The following is a 27,792-nucleotide window of genomic DNA, read 5'->3' on the forward strand; positions in this document are numbered from 1 at the left end:
TGTGTCTCAATTGTACCTTCTATCTAGTGATAGGTTATATTCTAGAATAAATTCATAGAAGAGAATATAAAATTTTATTTCCACAATAAACTAAACTGATAGCAGTTTTATGGATATTTTTATGTTTCTTCAAAGAGTGAACAAAACGTCAGTGTTTGTAGAAACACTTAAGGCTTCAAGTTCAGAATCTAAGGTTATGTACTCAAAAATCAGGAAAATTTTTTATATGAAAAAACTGGTTTCAAAGAGTATGAGAGTATTTTACTATACACATATAACACACCTTCATATGTGCAGGCACACACCACAAGGACCTAAAGTTCATGCATTAGTGGATTAACCCTTGATGAGTGTGATTATGGATATTTTAATGTGATTTTACTATTTTGTGGAGCATATTTTTCAGAAAAGAAAATAAACTATTTAAATGATAGGAGAGAGGAACGTGAGGAATCCACCCAACAAAAAAGTATAAGGCATAACCTTTTCTATGCTTCTGTGACACATGCTTGTCTGTTTCTTGGTTAAATGGTCTGTATCATTCGGTGAATGCACAGCATAGATTTTCTTTGTGTTCTGACAGCACTAATATGCTGTCATTGGTCCTGTTATAAAGAATTCTTATTTATTTTCTTCATACCAACTAATTTACATTTCTCTCACCATATATCATTAATTTCTTCTCAAGTTTAACCATAATTTTCATTTTTACATCGCTGTTAATAGTTGCAGGAATCCCATAACAATACTTTTATTTTCAACCACCTGTAAAAGTCATCAAATATTTAAATATTTTAAATTGTATAAAACAACAATATCCCCATAAAGCCCTATTGTTTAACAGTATCAGAATAACTAACTTTCCTTCCTAATATGGCACTTCCTTTCTGAACATTTTGCAACATAATGACATAGATATATATTATTTAACTGAAAAACTGCTGATTTGAACTATCATTTTTACACACTGACACATTCTTACTAAAATATAATTTGATAAGGTATTCTTGGAGCTACCCTTTGAGTTATTTTCAATAGATTGTTGGGAAATTTTAATTTAAAAATCAACTTTTGCTACAATGGCATCCTCATAAACTATGCTTCAATAACTTGGAAGTGGCAAAAAAACAACCCTGAAACTTCTTATAATTTTGTCTCCAAAGACCACTGACTTTAATAATAATGAACAATGTGAATCCCTCCAATGTTCAGTAAACTGGCTTTGGAGGGAAATGTTGGTTTTTCACATTAACAAAGTAAAATTCAGGTAAAAAGGGAAAAAGGTTCACACTATCTGAAATAGCTCTGAATACACATCCTCATTAGCTAACTTGAAAGGGAATCCTAAAGGGGATAAAACTTCTGTTTGTATCCAAGAGCCAAAAGTCTATCACAATAGAAGACAAGTTTCTAAGGGTGCTTCAGAGTGAATGACAGTTTCATATTGTTGCCGTCTTAAAAAATGAAATCACTCCAAATAATTGTTGTGTAAACATGATATATTCACTCACTGAAGATGTTTTATCTCTTCTGTTTACAAAGCAGAACTGAAGCAGACAGCATGAAATTAAGGTCTGAAACCAGCATATGGTAATAACTGAATAGCATATACAGAATTCTTGTTTCCACTTTTCAGGAGAGGAAATTTTACTCTCATAGGCTTTGCTTTGTATTCTTTCAGAAAGTTTAAAGCTTTGATATCATATGTAAAACATAAGATGTAAATTAATTTTAGTGTAAAATTATTTCCAATAAGCCCTCTAAAGCTAGGTGAATATCTAATTCATAAGTTTGCAACCCCCCCACACCAAAAATGTGTTGCTACAGTACAAAATGACTTACTCAATTAGATGGGGAAATATGATTTATATGTTGTCAAGTAGGTAAGCAGTAATTTGTAGAAGTCTGTCAAAGAAAAAAAATGTTTTTACAAATCAGTTTTATTTCTATGGATCTGGTTTTAAAAAAATGAAAACTTATTGAAAAATATTACTCAAAACGTGTAATGTCCCACAAGATTGTATCTATGCACATAATTATTTGATACATTTTATTACTGGCATATATCCCTCTCTATTTTATATGACAAAAAGGCTTTAAAACAATATTCTAAAATAACATTTATATTAAAATGCATAGGATGGTTATTTTATTTGAAAACGTTCAGAAAACTTTTTTTCATTTTTCTTTTTTTTTCTTTTTTTCACTTTTTTTTAAAAATTAATTTATTTTTTATTGGAGGCAAATTATTTTACAAAATTATATTGGTTGGTTTTGCCATACATTGACATGAATTTGCCCCGGGTGTACATAAGTTCCCCCTCCTGAACCCCCCTCCCACCTCCCTCCTCCCTTTATCTTCCCTCTGGGTCATCCCCGCACGCCAGCCCTGAGCATCCTATAACATGCATCAGCCCTGAACTGGTGATTCGTTTCACATATGACAACATACATGTTTCAATGCCATTCTAATTCTACTTACATATTCAAAAATGAAGGCTGTTTAGATTCAAATAAGTGTATTTTTAAGATACTAATAAAAGACCCACTGAATAGGGTTGAAATATCCAAATAAGAGATTACAAGAACTATTTTGTACTTAAGTAACAAAGTCTGCTATGACAAGTTTGGAGAGATATATACAATTCAGTGAAGTGTGAAGAGAAAGGATTCAGGAAACCGACATGTTAAGCGCATAGCCCACAAGCCATGCCATTCACAGGGAATTCTGACTTTATCTGAAGGGCAATCAGTCGCGATGGCACAGTCAGCAATGGGGACAAGATATGACAATGCTTATTGAAGGAGTTCCTGTAGGAGGAGTCCATGCTTTATTTAGCAAGATCATCTTGACAATAGATGGAAGAATAGTCCAAGAAATAAGACGGGGGGGAGAGAGGTTACAAGCTGTTAAAAGTTTTGTAGGCAAGAGGTGATGACTGGGATCTTAATAAAAATAAGGACAAGCCGAACAAATTTGAATGATTCAGGAAATATAAAATAGATAATCCCAACAAGGTTCAGTGATTACATTTGTATGTCAGAGTAAGAGGCAGAAATTCAGGACCAGATTCTAACTCTGGTTTGGTAAATCCACAATGTTCAAAGGAAAGCAAGGTAAGAGAGAAGGTTGAAGATGATTTTTTTTGAACTGTCAGATTTTTAAATTTGAAGTTACATGCCTGCAGAAAATGAAAGTAGAGCTGTCCCAGGGAATAGATCATCTAGGTCTGAAGTTTGGGTCAGAAATATCCATTTGGGAGTAAATGGTATATAAATGGTAAATAAAACTGCAAAAATGAACGGAGGAAATAAGAAACACCAACATAGATATGTGGAAAATTCTTAAAGAGATGGGAATACCAGATCACCTTATCTGTCTCCTGAGAAACCTATATGTGGTTCAAGAAGCAACAGTTAGAACCTTGAACAACTGATTGGTTCCAAATTGGGAAAAGAGTACAACAAGGCTATATATTGTCAGCCTATTTATTTAACTAATCTGTCAGAGTGTGGTTTTGAAGGTTTTAACTTTGCCATTCTGGAAATGCTTCTTTCTCTTATTTTTACTATCATTTAGGCAAGGAGTGATTTGGTCATCTGATATAATGCCACCCCCATCCTTAGGTCATTGTCCCTTCTGACCCACCTCATTAAAAGATATCTCTAACAAGACTTTCTACCCTAAGTGCTTCTGGTCACAGTCTTTGCTATATACGTATAAAGGTGTATGTGACAATAAACAACTTCCTTCAGTGCTCAGAAACTACCTTACTTCTTTTGTAGAATACATCATGCATGATGCTGGTCTAGATGAAGAACAAGCTGGAATCAAAACTGCCAGGAGAAATGTCAACAACCTCCGATATGTAGATAATAACACTTTAATGACAATGTAAAAAGGAACTAAATAGCTTCTTGATGGGGGTGAAAGAAGGGATGAAAAAGCTGGCTTAAAACTCAACATTCAAAAAACTAAGACCATGGCATCTGGTCCCATCACTTTATGACAAATAGTTAAAAATTGGAAGTAGTGACAGATTTTATCAGATTTTACTTTCTTAGGCTCCAAAATCACTACAGACAGTGACTGCAGCCAGGAAATTAAAAGGTGATTGCTCCTTGGAAGGAAAGCTATGACAATACTAGACAGCATATTAAAAAGCAGAGACATTATGATGCTGACAAAGGTCCGAATAGTCAAAGCTATGGTTTTTCCAGGAGTCACGTAAAGATATGAATGTTGGACCATAAAGAAGGCTGAAAGATGAAAAAGTGATGCTTTTGAATTGTGGTGTTGGAGAAGACTCTTGAGAGTCCGTTCCGTTCCGTTCTGTCACTCAGTCGTGTCCGACTCCATGTGACCGAGTCCATTGGACAGCAATGAGATCAAACCAGTCAATCCTAAAGGAAATCAACCCTGAGTATTCATTAGAAAGACTGATGCTGAAGCTGAAGCTCCAACACTTTGGCCACCTGATGTGAAGGGCCAACTCATTGGAAAAGACCCTGATCCTAGGAAAGACTGAAGGCAAGAGAAGAAGAGGGCAGCAGAGGATGAGATGGTTAAATAGCATCACTGATTCAATGGACATGAATTTGAACAAACAAGGGGAAGTAGTGAAGGATAGGGAAGGGTGCTGTGTTGCAGACCATGGGGTCACAAAGAGTTGGACATGACTTAGCAACTGAACAAAAACAATACAGATAAGCAAAGGAGAAGCAGTTTGTATAAAAACATCAAAAATGACAGGCAGAAATATAGGATTAAAAACTATGAGGATGTAGATATAATATTGGAGTCTCTGTTCTTTTGGAGTTGTAACTGAGGCCCTATGAGGCCTTCCAGAATAGACCGCCACCCTTGCTGTCCCTCTGCCTTTTGTCTGGAGGAAAACTTTGGTCCAAAATAAATTTAATCAGAAACGTGAAAAAAGGCAAAAAGAAAGGAAAACAGTCAAGGAAGACAAAATAATAATACTTTAGCCAATAAGCAAAGTCCTTTGACCTTTAGTTCTTCCTCCAGGACTACAGATAATATTCTGAGCCACGTCATCTGAAACAGTATCTGTTTTACAGATACTGAAACCCCTGTAAGAAGTTAACTGTTATACTGCAAACTATCATATAGACCCCAGAGACAGGTTGGATTCAGAAGGCTGATGATACTGAGTCCCATTACCTCACCACCAACCAACCAGAAGAATCTCCAGGAGCCAATCAGGCCCTCCTCCTTAAACACTGTAAGACTCCTCACTAATCCCCTCCAGGGTGGGACATGCAATTCTCAGGGCATTAGCCCACTGTGGCCCTCTTTGCCTGGCAAAACAATAAGCTATTATTTTCTGCTTCACCCAAAACTCTGTGTCTGCATTTCTATTCAGCACTGGTGAACAGAGGCTGAGTATTGGCAACAGAATCAGTAGTTTCTATCCAACAACATAGATTTTTTTCATTAATTCCTCCTGACAAATAAAGGCAATATTAGTTTGTGTCCTAATTCTCATATCTGAATTACTCTCTTGCTCATAGTCACTCTTCGGATTTCTCAAAACGACAGTAAGAAATATAAACCCTTGTCATTTAAACAAGAAAAGATTGATTACACCTTTCCCTACAAATGAAGAGCAACACAGATCTAGAAGATTGTTAACTACAAGTAAAGCGGTCTCATTGATGTACTCTTAGCTCTTTAAATATCTTTCAATTCATTCATCCTATTTTAGGAATTCAACCTCTAGAATGCAGTCAGCAAAGGAAGCCAAAATCAGTTATATGGTTCTAGTCTTCAACTCTTTAGATGCTACTCAATTAACATAAATGTCTCAATTATATTATTACTAGAAGACTTAGGGTTGCTATTTCAAAATGATTTGAACACCTGTATTAGTTTCCTAGGGTTACTGAGGGCTCCCCAGGTGACATCAGTGGTAAAGAACACACCTGCCAATGCAGGAGACATCCCTAGGTTGGGAAGATCCCCTGCAGGAGAGCATGGCAATCCACTCTAGTATTCTTTCCTGGAGAATCCCACGGAAACAGGAGCCTGGTGGGCTATAGTCCGTAGGGTTGCAAAGAGTTGGACGTGACTGAAGCGACTTAGCAGAGCAGAGGGCTACTGACTGTTACAAATGCCCACAAACTTGGTGACTTTAAACAACAGAAATAGAGAATCTCATAGTCTCAAGGCAAGGAGTCCAAAATCAAGGCTTTGGCAGGGCCTCCCTTCCTCCAAATACTCTAATGGAAAATAATTTCTTGCTTCTTGAAACTTCTGGCAGATCTTAGGCATTCCTTGTCTTGTGGCTGCATTACTCCAATCTCTGTCTTCATCTTCCATAGACTTTTGCTCTGCTCCCCTGTCTCTAATTTGTATCTCTAAGGACTTTTGCCATTGGATTTAGGATCCACCAGAATAGTTCAAAATGCTGTCATCTGGTGACGCTTAAATATATTTGAAAAGACCCCTTTCCTCAATAATATCACAGTCATAGGTTTGGGTGTAAGAAGCAAACACATCTTTTGTGGGGCCACCATTCAACCCACTACAACTGTATACAGTATTCGGTCAAATCTGTCTGATGGTGTGGGATCCTTTTTCAATTACTGGTAATTGGAGAGAAGACTAATTTTAGAGTGGAAAGGGATTCTGAGATGCCAAAATCTGAGAATGGCTGGACTAGCTTCATGGAATGAATTGGGAAGTTCAAGAGAAAAAATGAACACAATGATTTTTAGCCTTCTTATTTTTCAATATATTTATTGTAGGTCATAAATGTCTAATTACTGCTTTCACTGAAGCCATGTTGATAAACATTAATTTTTATATCATTCAGTTAAAAATAGTTTCTCAATAAAATTATGATTTCTTCTTTGATCTATGGGTTATTATATATTTTTAATACCTAAACATATGCACATTTTAAGTTGTGTTTTTATATTAGATTTCTAGTTTAATTCTATGTGGTCAAAAATAAATGTGATTACATTCCTTACAAATTTGTTGAGAATTGTTCATAAATAATTACTGGTTATTAATTCTAAATCCTTCTTATAATTAAAAAGTGTATTTCTTTTATTGAAGTCTAGTTAATAACAAGGTTGTGTGAGTTTCTGGTGTACCACAAAGTGATTCAGTTTATATATACATATATATAATTTTTTTTCAAATCCTTTCCTAATGTCATTTAAGATACTGAATACAGTTCTCTGTGCTATACAGTAGAACCTTGTTGTTTATCTGTTTTATTTATAGTATTTATAGTACTTTGTATCTGTTAATCCCAAACTCCTAATTTATCCCTCCTCCCTTCCCCTTTAGTAACTATAAATTTGTTTTCAATGTCTGTTTCTGTTCTGTAAATAAGTACATTTCTATCATATTTTAGATTTCACATAAGTGATATAAAGTGGTATTTGTCTTTCTCTTTCTGACTCACTTCACTTAGTATGATAATGTCTAGGTCCATCGAGGTTGCTGCAAATAGCAGTATTTCATTCATTTTATAGCTGGGTAATAGTCCACCATATATACATATACACATACATATACATATATATATATATACACACGCATATATATATATATACACCCATGTCCAACAGGCGGTGGCTGCGCGGGCGCAGGAGGGCTGAGAGGAGCTACTCCGCGTTCAAGGTCAGGAGGGGCGGCCTTGAGGAGATACCCCTCGTCCAAGGTAAGGTACAGCGGCTGCACTTTGCTGGAGCGGCTGTGAAGAGATTTTCCATGACCAAGGTAAGAGAAACCCAAATAAGACGGTAGGTATTGCTAGGGGGCATCAGAGGGCAGACACACTGAAATCATAATCACAGGAAACTAGTCGATCTGATCGCATGGACCACAGCCGAATGTGGTCCACTGGAGAAGGGAATGGCAAACCACTTCAGTATACTTGCCTTGAGAACCCCATGAACAGTATCAAAGGGCAAAATGATAGGATACTGAATGAGGAATTCCCCAGGTCGGTAGGTGCCCAGTATACTACTGGAGATCAGTGGAGAAATAACTATAGAAGGAATAAAGGGATGGAGCAAAAGCAAAACCAATACCCAGCTGTGAATGTGACCAGTGATAGAAGCAAGGTCTGGTGCTGTAAAGAGCAATATTGCATAGGAACCTGGAATGTTAGGTCCATGAATCAAGGCAAAATGGAAGTGGTCAAACAGGAGATGACAAGAGTGAACATCGACATTCTAGGAATCAGTGAATTAAAATGGACTGGAATGGGTGAATTTAACTCAGACGACCATTATATCTACTACTGTGGGCAGGGATCCCTTAGAATAAATGGAGTAGCCATCATGGTCAACAAAAGAGTCCAAAATGCAGTACTTGGATGCAATCTTAAAAATGACAGAATGATTTCTGTTCGTTTCCAAGGCAAATCATTCAATATTACAGTAATCCAGGCCTATGCCCCAACCAGTAATGCTGAAGAAGCCGAAGTTAATCGGTTCTATGAAGACCTACAAGACCTTTTACAACTAACACCCAAAAAAGATGTCCTTTTCATTATAGGGGACTGGAATGCAAAAGTAGGAAGTCAAGAAACACCTGGAGTAACTGGCAAATTTGGCCTTGGAGCACGGAATGAAGCAGGGCAAAGGCTAATAGAGTTTTGTCAAGAGAATGCACTGGTCATAGTAAACACCCTCTTCCAACAACACAAGAGAAGACTCTACATATGGACATCACCAGATGGTCAACACCGAAATCAGATTGATTATATTCTTTGCAACCAAAGATGGAGAAGCTGTATACAGTTAGCAAAAACAAGACCAGGAGCTGACTGTGGCTCAGATCATGAACTCCTTATTGCGAAATTCAGACTTTAATTGAAGAAAGTAGGGAAAACCACTAGACCATTCAGATATGACCTCAATCAAATCGCTAATGATTATACAGTGGAAGTGAGAAATAGATTTAAGGGACTAGATCTGATAGATAGAGTGCCTGATGAACTCTGGACGGAGGTTCGTGACATTGTACAGGAGACAGGGACCAAGACCATCCCCATGGAAAAGAAATGCAGAAGAGTGAAATGGCTGTCTGAGGAGGCCTTACAAATAGCTGTGAAAAGAAGAGAGGCGAAAAGCAAAGGAGAAAAGGAAAGATATAAGCATCTAAATGCAGAGTTCCAAAGAATAGCAAGGAGAGATAAGAAAGCCTTCCTCAGTGATTAATGCAAAGAAATAGAGGAAAACAACAGAATAGGAAAAACAAGAGACCTCTTCAAGAAAATTAGAGATTCCAAGGGAACATTTCATGCAAAGATGGGCTCGATAAAGGACAGAAATGGTATGGACCTAACAGAAGCAGAAGATATTAAGAAGAGGTGGCAGGAATACACAGAAGAACTGTACAAAAAAGATCTTCACGACCAAGATAGTCACGATAACGTGATCACTGACCTAGAGCCAGACATCTTGGAATGTGAACTCAAGTGGGCCTTAGAAAGCATCACTACGAACAAAGCTATTGGAGGTGATGGAATTCCAGTTGAGCTATTTCAAGTCTTGAAAGATGATGCTGTGAAAGTGCTGCACTCAATATGCCAGCAGATTTGGAAAACTCAGCAGTGGCCACAGGACTGGAAGAGGTCAGTCTTCATTCCAATCCCAAAGAAAGGAAATGCCAAAGAATGCTCAAACTACCGCACAATTGCACTCATCTCACACGCTAGTAAAGTCATGCTCAAAATTCTCCAAGCCAGGCTTCAGCAGTATGTAAACCATGAACTCCCAGATGTTCAAGCAGGTTTTAGAAAAGGCAGAGGCACCAGAGATTAAATTGCCAACATCCGCTGGATCATGGAGAAAGCAAGAGAGTTCCAGAAAACCCTCTATTTCTGTTTCATTGACTATGCCAAAGCCTTTGACTGTGTGGATCACAATAAACTGTGGAACATTCTGAAAGAGATGGGAATCCCAGACCACCTGACCTGCCTCTTGAGAAACCCGTATGCAGGTCAGGAAGCAACAGTTAGAACTGGACATGGAACAACAGACTGGTTCCAAATAGGAAAAGGTGTACGTCAAGGTTGTATATTGTCACTTTGCTTATTTAACTTATATGCAGAGTACGTCATGAGGAACGCTGGGCTGGAAGAAGCACAAGCTGGAATCAAGATTGCTGGGAGGAATATCAATAACCTCAGATATGCAGATGACACTACCCTTATGGCAGAAAGTGAAGAGGAACTCAAAAGCCTCTTGATGAAAGTGAAAGAGGAGAGTGAAAAGGTTGGCTTGAAGCTCAACATTCAGAAAACAAAGATCATGGCATCTGGTCCCATCACTTCATGGGAAATAGATGGAAAAACAGTGGAAACAGCGTCAGACTTTATTTTTTGGGGCTCCAAAATCACTGCGGATGCTGATTGCAGCCATGAAATTAAAAGACGCTTGCTCCTTGGAAGGAAAGTTATGACCAACCTTGATAGTATATTAAAAAGCAGAGACATTACTTTGCCAACCAAGGTCCGTCTAGTCAAGGCAATGGTTTTTCCCGTGGTCATGTATGGATGTGAGAGTTGGACTGTGAAGAAAGCTGATCGCCGAAGAATCGATGCTTTTGAACTGTGGTGTTGGAGAAGACTCTTGAGAGTCCCTTATACTGCAAGGAGATCCAACCAGTCCATTCTAAAGGAGATCAGTCCTGGATGTTCATTGGAGGGACTGATGCTAAAGCTGAAACTCCAATACTTTGGCCACCTCATGCAACGAGTTGACTCACTGGAAAAGACTGTGATGCTGGGAAAGGTTGGGGGCGGGAGGAGAAGGGGACGACAGAGAATGAGATGGCTGGATGGCATCACCGACTCTGTGGACATGAGTTTGAGTGTACTCCGGGAGTTGGTGATGTACAGGGAGGCCTGGCGTGCTGTGATTCATGGGGTCGCGGAGAGTCGGACATGACTGAGCGACTGAACTGAACACACGCATATATAGTTGGTAAAATGTCTACTCTTTCACAAATACATTATCTTAGCACTCCTGCTGAAAATCAATTGGCTGCAAGTGCAAGAGGTTATTTCTGACCCTGACCCTGACCCTAACCCTAACCCTAAATCAAAGTATCTACCCACACACGAGTCACATTGTCTTGATTACTTACTTCAAAGTAAGCTTTAAAATCAGGAAATGTGAGTCCTTCAACTTTTCTTCTTTTTCAATATTGTTTTGAATACCCTGGATTCCTGCCTTTCCCTATGAATGTTATGATGAGCTTGTCATTTTCTTCGAAAAAAAGAAGCTGGGGATTTTAAAGATTATAAAGATTGTGTTGTTTTACATCAAATTGGGGAGTATTTCCTTTTAGTCAAACGGAATTACCCAATAAATAATTAAGTATAGGACATTTTTCTATTTACTTAGGTTGTTGCAAAAATGTTGACTTTCAGTCTACTACAGGCTTTAGGAGAGAGTACACACTGGAACAAGTTAATAGGCCACAAAGCTTGCCATTCTTACCAAAATTCAGTAATTGTTCTTGATTAAACATTTTGCAGATTTTATAAACTTCTGGTTGACTTTATATTTTTAATTTTATGGTTTAATTTAAAAAATTTTTGCATTGTTCTCATTGCTTTACCAGAGTGTAGTTTTGAAGGTTTTAACTTTGTCATTCCAGAAATGCTTCTTCCTCTTATTTCTAATATCATTTAGGCAAGGAGTGATTTGGTCATCCAGCTATAATGCCTCCCCATCCTAAAGTCATGGTCCCCTCTGACCTTCCTCATTCAAAGATATTTCAAACAAGACTTCCTACCCTAAGTAGTTTTGGTCAGTCATTGCTATATTGGTATAAATATGTGTGACAATAAATAACTTCATTGCTCAGAAACTACCTTACTTTTTTGACCACAGACTAAATGTAGAAACTAGCCTTTGAGTTTCTCATTGTGTTAAGTCGTATTATTAGATTTCATTAACGTGAAGGATATATTTTAAAATGTATTTTATACAGCATTGTTTCTTATTATCAATGAACAGAATAATCCCTGAAAACTGAATGAGATCTCCTTAGGTGAACATATATGGAAAGAGAATTTTGAACAGAGAAAATGTTATCTATGTACCTGCAGGAGAAAGCAAGCTTTAAAAAAATATCTGAGTGTGGATAGACAAAGAGACAAAAATAGCATTAGTGCAATGAGTAACGGCCATGGCAGCAGAAAATGTAACAGAGAGAGAGAAAAGAGGAAGCTCAGTGAGAAGCTTAAAGACTCTGATAAACACATGCCGTTTATTCCACCAGGTGAACCATTATCATGATCTGCATTACAATTTGTAAATAATTCAAACATGAAAAAACATCAAAAATAAATAACTGATTTTACATTTATGTATTATCCTTAAAATAATTAATTTTCTGGGTCATTTTCAAAAACTGTTCTGCTGATTAGAAAAGGAATTCAATATGGTAAAAATACTTGTTGTTGCTGTTGTTTAGTGGATAAGTCATGTCTGACTCTTTTGAGATCCCATGGACTATTGCCTGCCAGGATCCTCTGTCCATGGGATTTCCCAGGCAAGATTTCCCCATTTCCTTCTTCAGGGGATCTTCCCAACCCAGGGGCTGATTCTTTACCACTGAGCCACCTAGGAAGCCCTAAAAATACTTCAGAAGCACTTTACTTTTTCCTCTGAGATTTCACAATGATAATAGCAATAAGTTAAGGTTTCCAAAATTTATTTAGCTTCTATTCTAGCTCAGTAGTATGTACTTTAGGAAAATCTGTTTTTTTATTGCATACCAGATTATTATTTTGCCTCTTAGGTTTTAAGTAACGTAAGTTTAATATTTGATGAATTAAATATTAAAACACTAAGATATTTTATGTTTTCGATGTGAAAGTTTACAAATTACAGTTTTATTGAAGACAAGACCTGAGAAGCTATCTCATCCGAACTGAGGTCATTGAATCCTTGTGAACAGATGTTATTTGCAATGGTATTGTGGTTTTCATTTTGAAAAGGTATTATCAGAGTGAGAACTCTACAGAAAATGTACACAGTCAAGTTCATACAAAGTTTAATGCTTATAATAGACCACTCAAGAAACAAATGCACATACTACATATTTATCTGAGTCAGTAACATTTTATGGCCATGTGTTTCTGTACGATGAATGAAACACACTGCTGTGAATTATCTCTTGTTCTCCAGTGTTTGATGGTTTGAAGAAAAGTTGAACAATGAGAGGTGGCATTTTTTTCTTTCATGCAACTAATTTTTCTTTAAGTTACATGTAGTAAGTTTAACAACTCAATTCTCCATCTGCTTATTATTTATTATTAAAACACTTCTGCCTTTATCTTCTCTTGGAGAAATGTGTTTAACTGATTTAATCAAGTATACGAATTTGGAAATTATGATAATTACTTCTAAGCTTTTATAAAATATATAACTATTTTGAAAGAAACCTGCAAACTTTCATATAATTCTAGTATTATTTTGCTTTGCTAATTAATCATAACATTTTTGAACTTAAATGCAAGAAGATGGTCATGTCCAGTATTAATGTGACAATTGTACCAAAGTTTTTCATTTAAGGCTATTTTCTCCTACATTGTTTGATAGCTACATCCAACAGACCTTGTGTTTTTGAATTATATTCCCAAATATTCACCTTTTACTATAAGCATAACAAATAAAAATGTCAACACATTAAACACAAAGGTACCTGAGAAATTTTGCTGAAAATCTACCTTTATTAAAGGTGAAATCTTTTCTCTTCATATTATTAGAAATATATTAAAAGAATTGAAAGAATAATTTTCAGGAATTTCTCTTTCACTTTCAGGAATTTTTATGGGAGAATAAACAAATACTTAAATTTATCTTTGAATGAGGCTTTATGGCACATATATTCATCCTGGAATGAAGTGTTGATATTTTAGACTATCTGGTTTTCAATAGCAGATTTTACTGCCTTCAGAAGACAGCTTTTAGACATTTTGGAGATGATAAATGGTCATTCACTTAGATACAATTATCCATTCACTGAAATTAATTGTCCCCAAAACATTAAGTTGAATAACTTTTGTTATATTAAACATCCTTCTTGATAAAGTTGATATTAAAATAACACTAAATACATCCACCTCTCTATAAAGACACAACTTTTTGATCACACAATCCTTTTGATCATAATACACAACTGAGATGTGAATGACTTCCTGCTCCAAACAACTTCCAAATTTCTTATATCACCCTACTCTTCCTTCTTAATTTTCTCTAAATCAAAGATTATGTACAAATTATATTTCATTGAACTACATAATCTTTGGAAATCCTTGAATTCAGGATTAATAATAAGAGACAAATGTGCAGCATTTTACATTAATAGATTTTTTTTTAAATAAAGAACAAAGAATTTTTTGGATATACTATTTTAAAGACACTATCTTAATAATGGGTGGTGTGTGCTAAGTCATTTCAGTCGTGTCCAAATTTTTGTGACCCTATAGACCCACCAGGCTCCTCTGTCCATGGGATTCTCCAGGCAATACTGGAGTGGGTTGCCATGCCTTCCTCCAGGGGACCTTCGCAACTCAGGGATTAAACCCACATCTTCTGTGGCTCCTACACTGTAGGTGGCTTCTTTGCCAGCAAGCCACTGGGAAAGGCCCTTTATCATATATAAAAACCACCAAGTAATTTTATCTGCTTCCAATTCTTCCCTCTCTCCAGTTAATCTATTATAGACTACGAGTATTATGTTTCTAAAATATGGATCTGATTATATTTTTACATTATAATTATAAAATTGAAGATGTTATTAGCTCTTTAAAATCTGGAGTAAATATTGCTACAACTTAAGCATATCCATCAGAGAAGGCAATGGCAAGCCACTCCAGTACTTTTGCCTAGAAAATCCCATGGACAGAGGAGCCTGGTGGGCTACAGTCCATGGGGTCGCTACTAGTCGGACAAGACTGAGCGACTTCACTTTCACTTTTCACTTTCACACATTGGAGAAGGAAATGGCAACCCACTCCAGTGTTCTTGCCTGGAGAGTCCCAGGGATGGCGGAGCCTGGTGGGCTGCCATCTATGGGGTTGCACAGAGTCGGACACAACTGAAGCGACTTAGCAGCAGCAGCAAGCATATCCATGGACCAGAGCCTTGTCTAACTCAATGAAACTATGAGCCATGCCGTGTAGGGCCATCAAAGGCAGACAGGTCAGGGTGGAGAGTTCTGACAAAATGTGGTCCATGAAGAAGGGACTGGAAAATCACTTCAGTATTCTTGTCTTGAGAACCCCATGAACAGTATGAAAAGGCAAAAAGATAGAACACTGAAAGATGAATTCCCCAGGTCAGTAGGTGCCCAATATGCTAATGGAGATCAGTGGAGAAATAACTCCAGATAGAATGAAGAGACAGAGCCAAAGCAAAAAACAAACAAACAACAAACCCAGTTGTGGATGTGACTGGTGATAGAAGCAAGGTCCAATGCTGTAAAGAGTAATATTGCATAGGAACCTGGAATGTTAGGTCCATGAATCAAGGCAAATTGGAAGTAGTCAAACAGAAGATGGCAAGAGTGAATGTCAACATTTTAGGAATCAGTGAACTGAAATGGACTGGAATGGGTGAATTTAACTCAGAAGACCATTATATCTACTACTGTGGGCAAGAATCCCTTAGAAGAAATGGAGTAGGCGTCATAGTCAACAAAAGAGTCCAAAATGCAGTACTTGGATGTGGTCTCAAAAATGAGAGAATGAGTTCATTTCTCTGTTCGTTTCCAAGGAAAACCATTCAATATCATGTTACCAGGTCTATGCCCATCCAAGTAATGCTGAAGAAGCTGAAGGTGAATGGTTCTAGGAAGACCTAGAAGACCTTTTAGAATTAACATCCCAAAAAGATGTCCTTTTCACCATAGGGGACTGGAATGCAAAAGAAGGAAGTCAAGAAACACCTGGTGGTGGCAGAGGCTAAGTTGCTTCAGTCACGTCTGACTCTTTGCGACGCCATAGATGGCAGGACACCAGGCTCTTCTGACCCTTTGATTCTCCAGGCAAGAATACTGGAGTGGGTTGCCATTTCCTTCTCCACCTGGAGTAACAGGCAAATTTTGCCTTAGAGTCAAAATGAAGTAGGGCAAAGGTTAATATAGTTTTGCCAAGAGAACGCATTGGTCATAGCAAACACCCTCTTCCAACAACACAAGAGAAGAATCTACAAATGGACATCATCAGATGGTCAACACCAAAATCAGATTGATTATATTCTTTGCAGCCAAAGATGGAGAAGCTCTATATAGTCAGCAAAAACAAGGGGCTGACTGTGGCTCAGATCATGAACTCCTTATTGCCAAGTTCACACTTAAATTTAAGAAAGTAGGGAAAACCACTAGACCATTCATTTCAGTTCAGTCACTCAGTCACGTCCGACTATTTGCGACCCCATGAATCGCAGCACGCCAGGCCTCCCTGTACATCACCAACACCCAGAATTCACTCAAACTCATGTCCATCAAGTCGGCGATGCCATTCAGCTATCTCATCCTCTGTCGTCCCCTTCTCCTCCTGCCCCCAATCCCTCCCAGCATCAGAGTCTTTTCCAATGAGTCAGCTCTTCCCATGAGGTGGCCAAAGTATTGGAGTTTCAGCTTTAGCATCAGTCCTTCCAATGAACACCCAGGACTGATCTCCTTTAGAATGAACTGGTTGAATCTCCTTGCAGTCCAAGGGACTCTCAAGAGTCTTCTCCAGCACCACAGTTCAAAAGCATCAATTCTTCGGCCATCAGCTTTCTTCACAGTCCAACTCTCACATCCATACATGACCACAGGAAAAACCATAGCCTTGACTAGACGGATCTTTGTTGGCAAAGTAATGTCTCTGCTTTTTAATATGTTATCTAAGTTGGTCACAACTTTCCTTCCAAGGAGTAAGCGTCTTTTAATTCCATGGCTGCAATCACCATGTGCAGTGATTTTGGAGCTCAGAAAAATAAAGTCTGACACTGTTTCCAGTGTTTTCACATCTATTTCCCATGAAGTGATGGGACCAGATGCCATGATCTTAGTTTTCTGAATGTTGAGCTTTAAGCCAACTTTTTCACTCTCCTCTTTCACTTTCATCAAGAGGCTTTTTAGTTCCTCTTCACTTTCTGCCATAAGGGTGGTGTCATCTGCATATCTGAGGTTATTGATATATTCAGAGATGACCTAAATCAAATCCCTTATGATTATACATTGGGAGTGACAAATAGATTCAAGGAACTAGATCTGATAGACAGAGCGCCTGATGAACTATGGACGGAGGTTAGTGACATTGTACAGGACACAGGTATCAAGACCAATCCCAAGAAAAAGAAATTCAAAAAAGCAAAATGGCTGTCTGAGGAGGCCTTACAAATATCTGTGAAAGAAGAGACATGAAAAGCAAAGGAGAAATGGAAAGATATATCCATTTGAATGCAGAGTTCCAAAGAATAGCAAGGAGAGATAAGAAAGCCTTCCTCAGCAATCAGTGCGAAGAAATAGAGGAAGACAATAGAATGGGAAAGACTAGAGATCTCAAGAAAACTAGAGATACCAAGGGAACATTTCATGCAAAGATGGGCTCAATAAAGGACAGAAATGGTATGGACCTAACAGAAGCAGAAGATATTAAGAAGAGGTGACAAGAATACACAGAAGAACTGTAAAAATAGATCTTCACAACCCAGATAATCACGATAGTGTGATCACTCACCTAGAGAAAGACATGCTGGAATATGAAGTCAAGTGGGCTTTAGGAAGCATCACGATGGACAAAGCTAGTGGAGGTGATGGAATTCCAGTGGCGCTACTTCAAATACTAAAAGATGATGCTGTGAAAGTGCTGCACTCAATATGCCAGCAAATTTGGAAAACTCAGCAGTGGCAACAGGACTGGAAAAAGTTAGTTTTCATTCCAATACCAAAGAAAGGCTATCCCAAAGAATGTTCAAACTATCGCACAATTGCAGTAATCTCACATGCTACAAAAGTAACATTTAAAATTCTCCAAGCCAGGTTTCAACAGTATGTGAACTGTGAACTTCCAGATGTTCAAGTTGGTTTCAGAAAAGGCAAAATAACCAGTAATCAAATTCCTGATATCTGCTGGATCATAAAAAAAAAAAAAAAAAAAGAGTTCTAGAAAAGCATCTGTTTCTGCTTTATTGACTATGCCAAAGTCTTTGACTGTGTGGATCACAATAAACTGTGGCAAATTCTGAAAGAGATGGGAATACCAGACCTGCCTCTTGAGAACTGCCTCTTGAGAAATCTATATGCAGGTCAGGAAGCAACAGTTAGAACTGGACATGGAACAACAGACTGGTTCCAAATAGGAAAAGGAGTACGTCAAGGTTGTATATTGTCACCTGCTTATTTAACTTATATGCAGAGTACATCATGAGGAATGCTGGGCTGGAAGAAGCACAAGCTGGAATCAAGATTGCCGGGAGAAATATCAATAACCTCAGATATGCAGATGACACCACGTTTATGGCAGAAAGTGAAGAAGAACTAAGGAACCTGTTGATGAAAGTGGAAGAGGAGAGTGAAAAAGCTGGCTTAAAACTCAACATTCAGAAAACTAAGTTCATGGCATCCGGTCCCATCACCTCATGGAAAATAGATGGCAAAACAGTGGAAACAGTGGTAGACCTTATTTTGGGGGGGCTCCAAAATCACTGCAGACGTTGATTGCAGCAATGAAATTTAAGGACATTTGCTCCTTGGAAGAAAAGCTATGACCATCCTAAACAGCATATTAAAAAGCAGTGACATTACTTTGCCAACAAAAGTCTGTCTAGTCAAGGCTATGGTTTTTCCAGTAGTCATGTATGGATGTGAGAGTTGAACTATAAAGAAAGCTGAGTGCTGAAGAATTTATGCTTTTGAACTGTGGTGTTGGAGAAGACTCTTGAGAGTCCCTTGGACTGCAAGGAGATCAGAACATCAGCCCTGAGTGTTCATGGGAAGTACTGATATTGGCCACTTGATGTGAAGAACTAACTCATTGGAAAAGACCCTGATGCTGGGAAAGATTGAGGGCAGGAGGAGAAGGGGACAACAAAGGATGAGATGGTTGAATGGCATCACTGACTCAATGGACATGGGTTTGGGTGGACTCTGGGAGTAGGTGATGGACAGGGAAGCCTGGCGTGCTACAGTCCATGGATTTACCAAGAATCGGACACAACTGAGTGACTGAACTGAAGCATATCCTATATAGTTTTTTATGATATATTCAGGCCCCAAATCTAATGCTCTATATGCTGCTATTTTCTCATCTGTCCTTTCCAGTGAACCCTTAGCAGAAAACTTCCCATGTTTTGATCTCATATTTCCATGCTGTTGATTATATTTTATTTTCTACACAGTATACTTTATATCTAAAAATATAACTCTATCCAATATCTTAGGTCATACATTATCTTTGTAAAGCCCTCTCCTTTTTTTCATAGAATTAATTGCTTTTTCCTATGCTTTCATAGTATTTGCATACAGTCTCTTTAAAATACTTGTCAGAAGATATTAGTGAGTTAATTTCAGCTTTTCTTTGTAGTAGTAGGGGTTATATGCTATTCATATGCATAGTCTATCAACTAGCACAATGCTTACCAAAAATACACATTCAAAAATACACATCTATTTGAATTAAAATATATTTTAAAATATTAATCTCATGAAAAGTCTTAACATCTAAAGGTAGCTACTGTTTATATTTCATTCAAAATAGCAACAGACGTAAATGTTGTTTGTAATGGAAAAGTGTATCATTCATTTAGTTAATAAAATCATAGATACTGCCTAAATTATTTAGCCTCCCTTAAAGTTTCTGAGAACATTGCAATAGACAATTAGTAATTAATATATTAAAATGTACAATATTTTGCTATATCCAAACAATGCCATTGTTGAATAAAGCACATTTCAGAGGAATAAACAAAGGAAGGCAAGAGTACCAGTCTCAGTTTAGATATTTAGGGTTAATAAATAGATGTAAGAAACGTTTTAGTGTGCTATCTTTTTTCTGAGGTTTCTTATTCTTCATTCAGTTCAGGACACCTTGGCCTTCACCCCTCTGGCTAATGCAACTTTAAAAAGTGCTATCGTTTTATCATTAAAGCTACCTTCCTTATTCATTTTCATAAAAACTTACGAGGACACAGCAAATTAAAAAATATGGATTCTTAAAAATTTAGTGGACAAGAAAATGGTTTCCTTAGTGGTTCAGTGGTAAAGAATCCATTTGCCAGTTCAGGAGACATGGGTTCAATCTCTAGGTTGGGAAGATCTTCTGGATGAGAAAATGGCAACCCACTCCAGTCTTCTTGCCTGGGAAATTCCATGGACAGGAGCCTCGGAGGCTACAGTTCATGGTGATTGACAAAGAGTTGGAAAGGACTTACAGGCTAAACAACAGACAAGAAGAGGAGAAAGGTCCCATTGTCTCAGTTTGTTTTTTGTTTTTTTTTTAATATTTACAAAATGTCTTCTCAAGCTTGGATGAGATGTAGAAAGATAGGTAAAATAATATATAAATATATAGGAAAATCATCTGACATTTTATATGCAAATTTAATGTAATCTAATTGAAAAGTACAATGGGCTTTGAAGCAGTCTTGTTATTTCAGAACTCAAATTTAGGTTCTTCTTAAATATTTTAGGATTACTGGACAGCTTTCAAATGGACAGAACATGCCCAGGTGGCATTAGTGGTAAAGAACCCTCCTGCCAATGCAGGAGACACAGGAGACATGGGCTCAATTCCTGGGTCGGGAAGATTCCCTGCTTTTATCAAATGGCAACCCACTCCAGTATTCTTGACTGGAGAATCCCATGGACAGAGGAGTCTGCAGGGCTATAATCCATAGGGTTGCAAAGAGAAGTGACTTTGCACACACACAAGAAATGTAAACACGATTTTACAATCACAGGAAATAGTTTAGCCCTTTTCTTAAACTCTAAAAGGCCTTTTAAGTTATTTTGTATCACTCTTTGAATGTACTATTTTGCAAGGCATTTCAATTTCATATTTATGATAATGAGATTTCAAATATTAGAAGTTCTTCTGTTATTCTTATTGTTTCATTACTACTTTTGCTATCTATGGCAAGAGAATGCATGCATATTTAACAAACTATTTGCCAGTTCCAAATGTATGGTTCATAAGGTTGATTGAACAAAGGCAAATTCTAAAAGATGTTCCCGTCTAAGTGTGACCTGAAGAGCAACTGACCACGTTTCCATTCAGTCTTAATGCACTGATTGTCTTATTGCTTGCTTTCTGTAGCATTTTATATTTTCTTTGCAGGAATGTTCTCTACAGTAAGTGAATGGGAAAAGAAGAATAAAAGAAAAAGTTAACAATGTCTCTTTACCGCACTTCTCCAAGGCTATTTTCTTAATTAATCTAACAGTTTGTTGTGTAAATACCCTACAAACATATAAAATATATATGTGTTATATCAAGAATCCTTATTTAATGTTTAATGAAGCACAACACACATGCATGTTAAAAATTATATAACTCAATGAAATATCACAAGCAAATGTCCATATGACTATCACCCATGCAAAAAATAGAACACAGTTAGCCCCCAAAAGCTTTCTCCTGCTCTTATCAATTACCATCCCTAACCACATTCCACGGAAAAGGCAATGGCAAGCCACCTCAGTACTCTTGCCTGGAAAATCCCATGGACGGAGGAGCCTGGTAGACTGCAGTCCGTGGGGTAGCTAAGGGGCGGACACGACTGAGAGACTTCACTTTCACTTTTCACTTTCGCACATTGGAGAAGGAAATGGCAACCCACTCCAGTGTTCTTGCCTGGAGAATCCCAAGGACAGGGGAGCCTGGTGGGCTGCCGTCTATGGGGTCTCACAGAGTCGGACACGACTGAAGTGACTTAGCAGCAGCAGCAGCAACCACATTCCAAGGTAAATCGCTATGCTAATTTCTAAGACTATATTTTAACTTTCTTCAGTCTTTTGGAAATTTACCCAGCAATATTTATGTACGCATATTTTTGTGCCTGCCTTCTTTTGCTAAATTATGTTTGTGAAATATAGTTGTTACAGAGTGATACTTTATCAGCTTTAATTATTGCTTGTTATTCTCCTGTATGATATGCCACAGTTTAATTATCACTAATATTGTTGGAAATTTGGTATGTTTCTGGTTTTGGACTTATGGGTTGAACTGCGTTCCCTCAAAATTAATATGTTGAAGGCCGAACTTTGATACATTAGAATGTAGATTTAATTAGCAATAAAGTCTTCACAGAGGAAATCAAGCTAAAATAAGATCATTAAGAGGGTTCCGAATCTGATTGGTGTCTTTATAAAAATTGGAAAATTGGAGACATACACCCACAGAATAAAGGCCGTATGAAGATGAAGGCAGCAATTTGGGTGATACTTACACAAATTGATTGTGTTAGTCACTCAGTAATGTCTGACTCTTTGCAACCCCATGAACTGGGGACAGCCAGGCTCCTCTTTCTGTGGAATAAGGTATTCCACGCAAGAATACCATACAAGACAAAGATTGCCAACAAATCATCAAAAGCTTAGCAAGAGGCAGAGAAGAGATTTTTCTCTTGGAGCCCTCAGAAGGATGCAATACTACCAATATCTTGATCTTGGACTTTTAATCTTCAGACATATAAGACAATTATTTCTGTTGTTGAAACCATCCAGTTTGTGGCACTTGTCACAGCAGCTCTAGCCAACTAATACATGACCACTATAAATAATGTAACTGCAAACATTCTTGTATCCATCTTATTATATGCATAAACACAGATTTATACTGGGTATAGAAATATGAGTGTAAGTAGTATGTGATAGGGAATTTATGTGCTCAACCTCAGCAGATAATGACAGTTTTCAAAGTGTCTGTGTCAATTTACTGCATGATGTGTAAAAAAAAAAATATTTCTTTCTGTCTTCAGCATGACAAGGTATTACAGTGTATTTAATCTTAGACATTTTGATGGATATTTTACAGTGTATCACCATGACTTTAAGAAACATTTCCATAGTTACTGATAAGGTTGAATAGTTGAATACTTTTCATATTTTCATTGGACATTTAACATACTCTTTTGTGAAATACTATTCATATCTATTGCCTATTTTTCTTTTGTATTGCTTCCTATCATCTTGTGAGAATTCTTTGTAGAGTTAAGAAATGAGCCCATTGCCTCTTACATATCTTACAAACACCATCTCCTTCTCTGTCTCCTGCATTTTCAGTCTCTTAATAATTCCTTTCATAAATGAAAGTTTTTAATTTTAATGAAGTCCAATCACTTTAAGCAAATAAAGAAGACAAAACTTTTAAGACTCCTGAATCCTAACAAATAGTCTCTTTTTGTAACTTATAGAATATTAATTTGTGTTTTACATCTAGCTTTTCCTTTCTTGTATGGTATATAGCAGTGGTCAGATTTTATCAGTTTGCATATGGATATCTAATTTGCCTAGCATGATTTAACACAAAGTTTTTTGTTTTGATCAAATATTCATATGTTCCTGGCTCTATTTCTGGACTAATTAGCTCCAGTTTTCTATGCATGTATGGACTGTGCTGGTGGCTCAGATGGTAAAGTGTCTGCCTACAATGTGGGAAGACCCAGGTTCAAATCCTGGGTCGAGAAGATTCCCTGGAGAAGGAAATGGCAACCTACTCCAGTATTTTTCCAGGAAAAATCTCATGGATGGAGGAGCCTGGTAGGCTACAGTCCATAGAGTTGCAAAAAGCCGGACACGACTGTGACTTCACTTTCTTTTTTCTTTCTTTCTTCTATGTGTGTATTCTTGTACTCTAAAAAGTTACCTACCTACTATAGCTTTGTAACATCTTGAAAGTAAATCTTGATAGTCAAGTTCTCAAAAAATGTTTCCACCTTCTTCAGAAGTGCCATAGCTATTCTATTTTTGACTTATTGAATCTCCATAAGGTTTCAGAACCCATCTTGACAAATTAGAAATACACACACATGCACAAACACTGCATATACACACAACCTAAGGAAATTTTATTTCCTACCAAAATGAATCCATAGGTCACTTTGTTAAGAACTGATAACTGTACAATATTGAATTTCCTAATTCATGAACAAGAATCTTATCCTTGTTCATGAATTAAGAACTAAATTAACTAATTTAGTTAAAAGTTTTAATTTTTTTATGAAACTTACTTAATAGTTTCTGTGTTTACATATAATACATATTTTTGTGACTTGTTAATTGGAATTCTGTATGCTTGATAATGTTATAAATGGTAAATATACTTTTTTCTTTCATTATAAATATTTATCTATACACACAAAATATTTTAACCTGTATCTAGAAAACATGCTAAATATCACTTAATTCTAATAATTTAATTGTATTATTCTTCAAATATTTTTACATAAAAATGCTGTCATCTGCTAATTGTGAAAAAAAGTGAAAGCTTTAATTCTTTAATTTTTGTTTGCCTTCACACTAACTGGAATACGCAATGCGATGAATAGTAGTGTTGTTAGAAGTTATACTTGTCTTTGAATATTTCTCCTTTAAAAGTAAGATATTTGCTATTTACATTTTACAGATATCCTTAATCAGAGGAAGAACTTTCTAACTTCTAGGTAGTTAATAATACTTTTAATCATGATTACATATAAAATTATTTTTGTCCTGTATCTATTCCCACATTTATCTGGAATACAGACATATCTTTTCACTTTATTGCACTTCAAAGATATTATGTTTTTTTAAAAATTGAAGATCTGTGACAACTCTGCAACAAGCAAGTCTATCAGCATCATTTTCTCAGCAACATTTGCTCAGTGTCACTGTTGTGCGTTTTGGTAATTCTTGCAATATTTAATTTTTTATTATTGTATTTGTTTTTGGTGACCTGTCATCAATGATCTTTGATGTTACTATTGTAATTAGTTTGCAGTGACATAAATTGTGCTCATATAAGAGAACAAACCAGAAAGCCCTGCGTGTGTTCTGGTTGTTCCACCAATTGGCCATTCCCCCATCCCTCTCCTATTTTTTGGGCCCCTCTATTCCCTGCAACAAGACAACGTTAACTTTAAAACCCGTTAATAACCTTACAATGACCTCTAAGTGTTCAAGTGGAAAAAACAAAAGAGTTTCACATCACCCACTTTAAATCAAAGGCCAGAAATAATTAAACTCAGTGAAGAAGCATGTCAAAAGCCAAGATAGGTCACAGCTGTGTCTCTTGAGCCAAATAGTTGGCCAAGTTGTGAATGCAATGAGGAAAACATTATTGAGGGAAATTAAAACTGCTATTGCTGTGAAAACAGGAATGAGAAGAAAGTGAAACAGCCTTATTGCTGATATGGAGAAAGTTTCAGGGGTCTGGACAGATGACTAGACAGTCATGGAATTCCCTTAAGCCAAAGCCTAATCCTCAACAAGGCCCTAACTCTTATCCACACTAGGAGGGCCAACAGAGGTGAGGAAGCTGGAGAGGACAAGTTTGAAGCTAGCAGAGGCTGGTTCACAAGGTTGAAGGAAAGAAGTCACCTCCATAACATAAAAGTGCCACGTGAAGCAACAAGTGCTGATGTAGAACCTGCAGCAAGTTATCCAGAAGATTTATTTAAGATCATTAATGAAGGGGCTCCACTACACAATAAACTCTCAAAGGAAACAAAACAGTCTTCTGTTGGAGGAAGATGCCATAGAGGACTTTCAAACCTAGAGAAGAGAAAACAATGACTAGTTTCAAAGTTTCAAAAGATAGGCTGACTCTTGTCAAGGTCTAATGCAGCTGGGACTATAAATTGAAGCCAATGTGCATTTATCATTCTCCAAATCTGAAAATTATGCTAAATCTACTGCCTGTGCTCTATAAATGAAACAACAAAGCCTGAAGAACATCTATTTACAGCATGGTTTACTGAATATTGTAAGCCTATTGTTGAATCCTATTACTTCAGTTCAGATCAGTTCAGTCGCTCAGTCCTTACCTAAAACTTAAAGAATAAAAAGAAAACAGGCTAACTAATTATTACACCCTAGTCTCAGAAATTTGAATTGAGAATAACATACTGGTACATATAAAATTGGAATAATGCTATAGCTATATAGGATGGAAAAGATATACATATTTTATAAGAAAAAAGTGACACTGATGAAGCACACATGGGAAGTGGAAAGATGGGAATTCTTTTACAATATTCTTATTAGATCTTATCCATGTTCTGGAAGCAGGAATTTCTACCTTTATAATCATTTGTCTCTCCTACTGAAAGAAACATTGAATAATAATGACTAAGAAAATAAATAGAACAGCCTAGGACTTGGTTGTAATTTATCTATTTCTTCACTTTTTATTGATGATATCCCATCTTTCAAGTTGATGTGAAATAGATCACAATATTTTAATTAAAAAACCTTAAGAAACTTCTATAAAATGGGTACATTTGAAATAGTTTGTTCAATTTTCAAGAAAGATTAAAATTTGACTACTAGAATACTTTAACTTAATGATTCAACTTATTTACTACAATAAGATCAGTTTAAGTTCCTATTACAAGTGTATAGGAATTACACAAGTGTTCCATGATTTGTAAGAATTCAAGAGGACAGACACCCCCTCAACTGGTAGAAGAGCCAACTTTCTCTAATACCTTAATATTCATCAATGTTTTATCATTAAATATCTAAAGTATTTCAGAATTGCTCAGTAGTCATCAATTAAGAGCTCACAAACATCCATAACAAGGTTCATATGTCTTGGATAATAAACCTGTAAGGTGGAAATGGCCTAATGATGTTAAATAAAAGAACCCAGATGCCAAATAGATAATGTAACAGGCTTTAATGACTAGGCGCCCCCGGGGCGGGATTCCCGGACCTAACAGAGCAAGGTCTGGGAAGTCCACGCCAAACAAAGGCAAGAGGCAACTTATTAACTTTAGGCAAGATTTGGAGTGGTGGTCTCTCATTGGTCAGTTAGCCGGGGGACAAGACTGGGTTGGTTGCCCGATCTGCTCAAGGTTGTGCTGATGCAGAGGAATAGTTCTTGCTGTTTCTGGGCAGAATGCTGTTTCTGGACAGGAGGTTAGGAGAGGGTTGATTTCTACCAGGAACCAATACATCAAGGACACTCCAGCAGTTGGGGAGGGAATGAGAGAATAGAGCACAATAGCCAGAGTCTGGCAGGGCTTTTTCCCACCTGCAGGAAAGGGAAGAGGAGAAGGAGAAGCCACAATGGCCACCGGGGTCCGGCCTTACAAAACCTAAGTAGCTTTTGTACTATTATTATTTGAACTCAGAAAACTAAATTGTGATAGTGTGTAAAGAATGCTTTGGACTTCTCAGAAAAGGAGCTCTACTTAACTACTATGAATCAAATAATTACTTAATTGTTATCTTTTTATTGGAAATTGATGGTCTGAGCTTTTCCATTAATTACTGTACTGAGAATATTTCCTTTGCAGAGGTGTTTATGGCATCTCTTTCTAAGAAAACCTTTTGTTCCATTTAAAAAAAACTTATAGACATGTAAAATAACTAGTAAATGTTAGCAAAAAACTTCAAAGAAGATATTCAATAGAAATACAATTTAATTTATATAAAAAGTACTCAATAAATGGCATAATTTACCATATGTCTTAGAAGATTCCCTGGAGAAGGGAAAAGCTACCCACTACGGTATTCTGGCCTGGAGAATTCCACGGACTATACAGTCCATGGAGTTGCAAAGGGTCAGACACGACTGAATGACTTTCACT

Source organism: Moschus berezovskii, chromosome 21 (genome assembly GCF_049115385.1).
Source record: "Moschus berezovskii isolate FMDL1 chromosome 21, NW_MosBer_1.0, whole genome shotgun sequence".
Taxonomy (NCBI): domain Eukaryota; kingdom Metazoa; phylum Chordata; class Mammalia; order Artiodactyla; family Moschidae; genus Moschus; species Moschus berezovskii.